Source organism: Silene latifolia, chromosome X, assembly GCF_048544455.1.
Source record: "Silene latifolia isolate original U9 population chromosome X, ASM4854445v1, whole genome shotgun sequence".
Taxonomy (NCBI): domain Eukaryota; kingdom Viridiplantae; phylum Streptophyta; class Magnoliopsida; order Caryophyllales; family Caryophyllaceae; genus Silene; species Silene latifolia.
The window spans coordinates 300241743-300250462 of NC_133537.1; the positions used below are offsets into that span (position 1 = coordinate 300241743).

At 34.0% G+C, this 8720-nt stretch overlaps 1 pseudogene; it reads left to right on the forward strand.

The window, feature by feature from the left end:
- The first annotated feature begins 1466 nt into the window (after positions 1–1466).
- Positions 1467–4499, forward strand: LOC141617168 (uncharacterized; annotated as a pseudogene).
- Positions 4500–8720: the final 4221 nt, after the last annotated feature.

Here is an 8720-nt window from a genome sequence, read left to right on the forward strand (position 1 = left end):
TTATATTATTATTATTATTATTATTATTATTATTATTATTATTATTATTATTATTATTATTATTATTATTATTATTATTATTATTATTATTATTATTATTATTATTATTATTATTATTATTATTATTATTATTATTATTATTATTATTATTAATTAATAATAATAATAATAATAATAATTATTATTATTATTATTATTTTTATTATTATTATTATTATTATTATTATTATTATTATTATTATATATTATTATTATTATTATATATTATCATTATTATTATTATTATTATTATTATTATTATTATTATTATTATTATTATTATTATTATTATTATTATTATTATTATTATTATTATTATTATTATTATTATTACTACTTTTACTACTACTACTACTACTACTACTACTACTATAAGAAGAAGAAGACGAAAAACATTACTAATAATAATATTAATACTAGTAATTATATTAATTTGAGTGATTAACTAGGTAGCCACCATGAACCACATTACACCATCAATTTTATTAGGTGAAATAATTGAGCACCAATTTGTTAGATTGTTGTTCAAAGTCTAGCCATGTATCATCCTAATTTGCGTGATTAGGTAGCCATCACGAAGCAACAACAATCCTAATTTAATTATTAGATAAATAAAAATCGACAGACCCTAATTTCATTTTTAACAAACAAATAAAATTTGATTGATTAATTAAAACTCAACAAATAATATTAAAAATTGATAAAAAAGTAAATTAATTTATTATTTGATAAATTATAATCCATCTTGTAAGTTTTAAGTCATTTGAGCAATTAAATTAAGTTTTAGGAAAAAAATATTGATTCAAGAGTACATTTGATTTAGTTTTAGGTGAAAAGGGTACAAAATAGAACGTTTATGAAAAAGTGTATGTGAAAAAGTAAAGTTCATATATGAAGAAACAATTAGGTATTAATAATAGTAATATTAAAATTAACAATGTTATTAATAATATTATTAATAATTAATATTCATATTCATATTAATAATAATATTAGTAATAGTATTAATTTATTAATATAAATATTATTGATTTTAATAACTATAATATTCAAAATGATAACAATAATGAGGATGATTAGTTAATAATAAATTAATGATAATAATAATAATATAATAATAATAATATAATAATAATAATAATAAATAAATAAATAAATAATATTAAAAATATTGATAAAAACTATTAAGTTTAAGATGTGCAAAATTGAAAATTCAATTTAGTGGAATGAATCGAATCGAAATGAAATTTGAACTAAAAGTGAATTTGAAATTTGAATGGAATGGAATGAATTTAGCCCGAATCGAATGAATAGAATAATTGAATTAATCGAATCGAATCATTTTACGAATGAATAGAGTTAATTAAAGTGAATCGAATAGAAATTGAAATTTAAATCAATCGAAGTGAAAATAAGCGGAAAAAAGGCGTATACTCCCACTACCACTAACACTCCCAATCTCACTCATCACTGACCCGTACCGCTCTCCGACAATGGCCGCTCTCCGACGACGATGACTTTCCGGCGGCGGGATCTTTATCTAACTATTTCCCAGAAACCACACCTTCGATCGTGTTTCGTTCAAATTCGTGACATCAATCCTTCAATTTCGATCAAATTTGGGAGATTCTTCGTCATGTAAGCTTCTAATTCGTACTAATTTTCATTGTTTTCGTTAATTACTTCCATCATTTTCTTAATTTCTCCCACATTTGCCCTAATTTGAAGAATTCTAACCCTAATTTCATTCTTGCCTCATTCCACTCAAAATGGCGTCAACAACTTCACATTTGCTCGCCTGTCATTCGTCTACTGCGGTTCTTGATGTAACGTCTCCAATTTATTCACCTTTCTTACAATTCTACCCCTAATTTTTACTGTTTTTTTGCTAATTATTTCTTATATTTGTCCGTATTGTAACATTACATTACCAGCGATTTGTTGCGTTCCTCCTTAACAAGCTCATTATCGTCCCCACAGTCTTCGTTGTCTCTATACATAGGTATACACTTTGGTTCGTCTCCATTTCTCATGTTTTCGTGTTTGTTCTCAATCAATTTTCGCTGACTTGTTTGATAATTTATGTGTTACTTGTGAATCATTGGAGTGTTATTGTATTTACGCTGTTTACTAATCGATTTGTATGCGTGGATTAGATAGTAGAAAATATCCTCAGTACCAGTTTAAGAATAATGCTAATTACTTAGTTTCTTATGATACAGTCGCTGCATTATTTGGTGTGTCGAAACAGTCAATTATTTTAATTTACCGTGAAAGTAGTAATTGACCCCCATAACTTTGCCTAATCGTGAGATTAAGCCCCTCCAAATACATACTCATCAACCCAACACTTCCAGCAAGTTGGTGAGTTACACTTTGTTGGCATCGGGTTTTGTGACTCGGCTTTGTAGAGAAATAAGACAGGACAGTGTTGATATTGATCTGGTATTCGTTACTAGGAGCGACTGTGGTCATGTCTGGACACAGAGCATAGACATAAGCTTCGGGTACTTGGGGGGAAGCTATTGACTTTGGAAAACATAAGTATAAAACCGGAGATATAAAGACCAAAGAAATGATATATTGAGATGAGAAATGTTGTGAGTAAATTGTATTTGTATTTGAGAAGGTGAGCTCGTATAGGTTGTGGGCAAATTGTATATGGCGGTTTATGTTGCACTCCTTTAGTTTATGACGGGCCCCTCCTTACTCCTTTGTTTTGTGTTTCTGTGTCTTGTTGGGTGCATGATTTCTTTTTAGTTCGTCTGTATTTTGGTTATTGGTTCTTGATTGTTCCATCTGATTTTATTTCAGCCAATGAAGCAAGAAGAAATTAACCGTTGCTAGATTCAGGAGTGGTATCCAGAATTTAAGACGGTTACTATAAAAATCATCTTTCATGAACTTCCAGAATCGTTTATTCATTGCCTAATTGAAGATTCTGGGCCCTTTCTACTCCATGTGTCTGTTTCAAATGACGATGCCTTCCCCAACAGAATTCATAATCCTGAAGACAAGGACGACTATCAAGTGTCCGAGGGATCTGGAGACGAATCAGAGCAACTTTCACCTCCACCATCATTCCCAGAACTTGAGTTGAACATCAAGGAGTCAATTGAATCCCTAGGTGGTGTCGTCTTTCCTAAGCTTAATTGGAGCTCTCCGAAAGACACTGCTTGGATTAGCCCAACTGGGAACCTTAAATGCACATCTTTTAGTGACATAGCTCTCTTACTACGGTCATCTGATTCACTGGTCTATGACTTGAGCCACGCTTATGATTCATGCAATGACAAGACTTTGTCAAGGCCGTCTTATTTCTACCTTGCTCTTCAGAAATGGTACCCGTCTCTGAGACCTGAGATGGAATTCCGTTTTGTTCATGGTCAGCAACTCGTTGGGATTTCTCAGCGGGAGGTCACCGGATTTTATCCTACTCTTGTTGACAAGAAAAATGAACTCAAAGAGCTGATCAAGGATTTTTTTCATCGACAACATTCAGGAAAGGTTCAAGTCCAATAATTACACATTTGATGTTTATGTTACAAATGAGAATAGGGTGAAGGGTGAGCTGAGGGGGGACAGCGTAAGTGAGCGAATGTGAGTTTTTTCCGCTTCTCACAGCTGCTCTTTCCACACCTCCGGATTTCTGGTGCCAAATTCTCGCCAGTTGATTGATTTCAATCCCCCATCCGTCTTTACATTGCCTTTACTGTTTAGCTTGGAGGAATTGGAGGAAAGTTAGGTGGCTGAGTTTATCGAATTTAGAATTGTGGATAGTGAATATAGTGTACGCCCGGGTTTGACGACTGCAGTCCCTTATGATTATATAGATATGAGCTCAGGGAGTGGTTGGGACCAATTTCTGAGAAATGCCGACCAGGAGTTGCAGCAACAAATCAGATCTCCCCAAGCAGGTGCATAACAGTCGTCTGGTCTTTCGAGCTTTCCGGTTACTCAAAGAACCCACACATATTTTTGGAACCTTTTGCGTCATTTTTGACGGAGGTTCATTCAGAGTAACATTGGAGGTCTATTATAATTACAAAATAAATTCATAAACGCAAGCTAAAAGTGTGTATCTAGTAACTTACACTCCTTTAAGTTACTAGATACATACTTTTAGCTTGCTAGATACACTCCTTTAAGTTACTAGATATAAACGTTTTATGAATTTATTTTGTAAAAAACGCTTATACATGTAATTATCGTCATTTTTTTGGACAGGTGTTATTGTGGTGGTTGAAGCACAATGATCCTAGAGGTAACCGTGGGAAGCTCTCTCTATAGTTTGATATCTTGCACGTGAGAGTAACATTGGAGGTCGGTGCCGTGTTGTCGGATCATCGGCGTATTTTTAGATTGTTTGTAATCCAAATAGTTGAATATTAATCAAGATGATATTTTGAACATTTGTGGTGCTCAGGTGCATAATTTTATTAATTTTCCCTAGTTTTGAAGGTTTGGGTGTTTTATAATGTGCGAAGGGGCTCAACATATTACATAAATATTGTCGCAATTCATTGACACATTTTCTAGTAATTAAATCATGAAATAGTAATAAAAATAACATTGGTTAGCTACGACTACGAGTAGTTTTCCCACTCATTTAACTTGCTAGATACACTTTTTTACCCTATTACATACACGTCTCTGACAAGCTAGATACACTTCTTTATCTTGCTAGATACACTCCTTCATCTTTCTAAACACACGTCTTTGGCAAGTTAGATACACTTCTTTATCTTCTTAGATACACTCCTTCATCTTTCTAAATACACATATCTGGAAAGCTAGATACACACCTCGAGACTCCATATTAAATTATTCATTATTTTAAGTTTGAGTTTAAATTAATCATCGCAATAACACCCTTTACATTTTGTATTACAAGAGTGTTTGTACACCTCCAGGATAGTTTTTTTTTAGCTAATATTTCTAAATTTTATATCAGATAGTTTAATACTTTCTCCTTCCCGGTTAATAGTTTACACTTTTCTTTTATGGATGTTTCAGTCAATAGTTTACTCTCCCATTTTCTAGTAAATAAATCAACACATGTGGGTGGAGACCGTTACATTTCCTCCTAATTTCAAGTTGCTTTGATTTTTTAATGATTAAAAATTCATTCATCTCCTTATTTTAATAATCGTGTATAAAGTAACTGTAAACTATTGATCGGGACAAGGGGAGTATGATTAATTTTTTTTTTTAAAATTTATCTTCTTAGGTATTGAAAACTACAAATTATATACATTAAAATGTGTGATAGATGAATATTTTAACAACAGTTTTCTTGAATATAATCTAAATGTTTGTATTTAACAATTTAGGAATGTATTTAGTTAGCTAATGGTATGTATGTAGTAACTAAAAGGGGTGTATCTAGCAAGCTAAAGATATGTATCTAGTAACTCAAATGAGTATATCTAGCAAGTTAAAGGTATGTGTCTAGTAACTTAAATAAGTGTATCTAAGAGGTTAAAGGTATGTATCTACTATCTAGTAACATAAGGGAGTGTATCTAGTAACTTAAAGAAGTTTATATAATACGGAGTAACTAGTAACTTAAAAAAGTGTATTTAGTAACTTAAAGAATTAATATATAATTCTCCAATTACAATTACATGAAATATAGGTGAGGGCTCTGATGCGCGAGTAAACTGATAATGAATTCTAGCCTGCAAATCATACAATTCAAGCTTCCTCTTCTCTAGTATCTCTGTAGACAATGTTGAATTCTCATTACGAATCTTGGCGTGCGCAACCCAACGAAACAACTCTTGTTTCTTCGTTTTGAATTCCTCATCAGACATGGCTTTCGCAATCATAGCAGACAACTGCTACTTCCTCTTCTCGAATGCCTCATCCGAAATTGCTGGAAACTTATCCACGGGTTTAGCAACCAAAGCAGGTTCGCAATCCCACTGCTGCCTCCTCTTCATCTGTTCCTCCGTCAACTCTTTCAACTCCTCATCAGCACGATCGCAATCCCGCTGCCTCCTCTTCCTCCGTTCCTCCATCCACTTTTTTCACTCCAATCGACTACTGTTCGTTTCTGACCGGTTAAACGTTGAATTCATAACAACCTTTCTGTTTACGCCAACAACAACACTACTTAACAATCCAAATTCAACACTTAATTAGGAAACCCTTTACAAATTAGAACGAACCCTTATTTTGATTTGCCAAAATTAATACTCCCTCCATTCAACAATTATCACCCCATTTCTCCATTATATGTGAGAGGTATTATATTGAAATGGGGTGATAATTATTGAATGGAGGTAGTATATAATTTCGATGTGTGATGAGAGAGAAGGTGGATAGAGGTTAGATCTGGAGTTTTGTCGGAGGGGATAGGAAATGAGGGTTGAGGTTTGGGCATGTGGAGATTTACTTTAGAAGTCATCTGAACCTTTTATTTGACTCAATCTGATAGCTCTTAATAAGTTCGTACATCAAGACTGCATTTTTGGCCGCACGACCGACCCTATATATATATATATATATATATATATATATATATATATATATATATATATATATATATATATATATATATGTATATATATATATATATATATGTATATATATATATATGTATATATATATATATATATATATATATATATATATATATATATGTATATATATATATATATATATGTATATATATATATATGTATATATATGTATATATATGTATATGTATATATATGTATATATATATATATATATATATATATATAGATTTAGGATCCGGTGAGAACGGTGAGAACGAACTAGAATAACAAAATAAATAACATCCGTGACTTCATTTATCCCCACCCACACATTTCAATTAATCTAACCCAACTTCTTCCTCTTCTTATCACCGCCCAACCCGTCGTCGGCCATCTCGCCGGAGCACATCGCAACCGCCACCGACGTATCCCTGATTCACTCATCTTCCCATAATCACCCATCACCATCGCCGACGAACATCTCTGATGCAGCCACAACTCCGGCGACGCCATTGAGCCGGTTGATGGTCGAAGTATGACATATATCGCGGCTCACCCAAATACACCACCAGGAATATTAGCTTCCGACCACCTAATAACCACCAAAAGCGGCGCTCCTTCGCCCAGATCTACTTATCTTCTCCATGTCTAAGTTCAACGTCTTTCGTCAGATAATTGATGAGGCCGCCGACGATGTCAGTGGCGCCGTTATCCCCTCTCTTCCTTTTTTGCCCTTTCGATCAGTTTACTATTTTGATTGATTTGTTGATTGAATTTATTATTGAATGGTGTACGACTATTGTATTGATTCCAGTATTCTTGATTTGTTGATTGGATTTATTGTTTACCAATCAACTCGGTTATCGATTCTGAGTTATTCGTCGAGTACGACGCAAGCGGTCTGGGCGGTTATGCGGTGGCGGAGGAGTTTATGGTAATTTGGAGCCGCCATCGGGGTATGTGAAGAAGAATAAGGGGAGGGAGAAGGTGATTGAAGTGGTGGTTGAGGCGCAGAGAGGCGGCGCGTGGGGTAGGGTTTGAGGTGGTTTATTATCCGGCCGGGTGTGGCGGAGTTTGTTGTGGCGGCGGAGAGGGTGGAGAGGTCGTTGGGAGTGTATTGGATTTGAAGGGGTTAGGGTTAAGATGGCGCGAGACGGAGGATTCGTCGAGGTTGCGAGTGGTTTCAAGGGACGATTGTGGCGGTTTTACGTTAGGGATAGTGGGTTGTTCCGTGGGTCTACTTGGAAGATGCTTGAGGTATTATTCGGGTTTTCTTTGTTAATTTGATTTGAATGGAATGCTTGTTGATTTGTTTGTTTTTATCTCGAAAAATGTGGTCTTGGTAGTTTCTTAATAATATCGATTTGGATTTGTTTGATTGTTTGCTAATTAGCTTCGTTTATGTATAGGATTAAGCAATGCACTTACATTTTGACGATTGTTAACGATTGTTTGATGCAAGCGTAGTATTGTAATGTGTGGTAATTGGTAATTGATTTCGTTTTCTACGTGGCTTAGTTGTGAAGCATTTGATAGTGATGCATTGCTAGATGTCGTGGTATGAAGGGTTGTCTCTAGTTGCGATGGTGATTCAGGACTCAGGTGAGTTGAGGAGTGTCGGATTGAATTGGGCTCGAGGGGAAGCAGGTGGTTAAATTGATGGTGGTGATTGCTGCTGTTTGTTGTCGTGGTGGACGATGGCTGATGGTGAGTGATGAAGGGAGGTGGTCATGGTGGTTGTCGTTTTGAACAGCTCCGGAATCGGGTTTTGTTTGAAGCTTACAAGCACAGCCATGGTGTCATTGAATTGGTGGAGGGATAACTTTGAATATTATGATGGATATAAGCTTGGTCCATGTTTTAATTGAAAATGACGATGGTCGATGAAGACTTGAACAGTACCACTGTACCAGGAGTATATGATTTTGATGAAGTCAAATGGCACTTGAACTTATCAATTTAATTTCGTCCCAATCTCGAATCCGTCCTGCTTTTCCGTCTCACCTATACACGATATTAATAAAGTAGTAATAATAATACTAATATTATATAAAAATCCGTATTTATTAAAAAAATGTATCTAGGCTGTCAAAAGATGTATCCATATTGTAAAGAGTGTGTATAGAATTCCGGTAAAAAAGTGTACCTATAATAGTCAAAAGAAGTGTATCTACG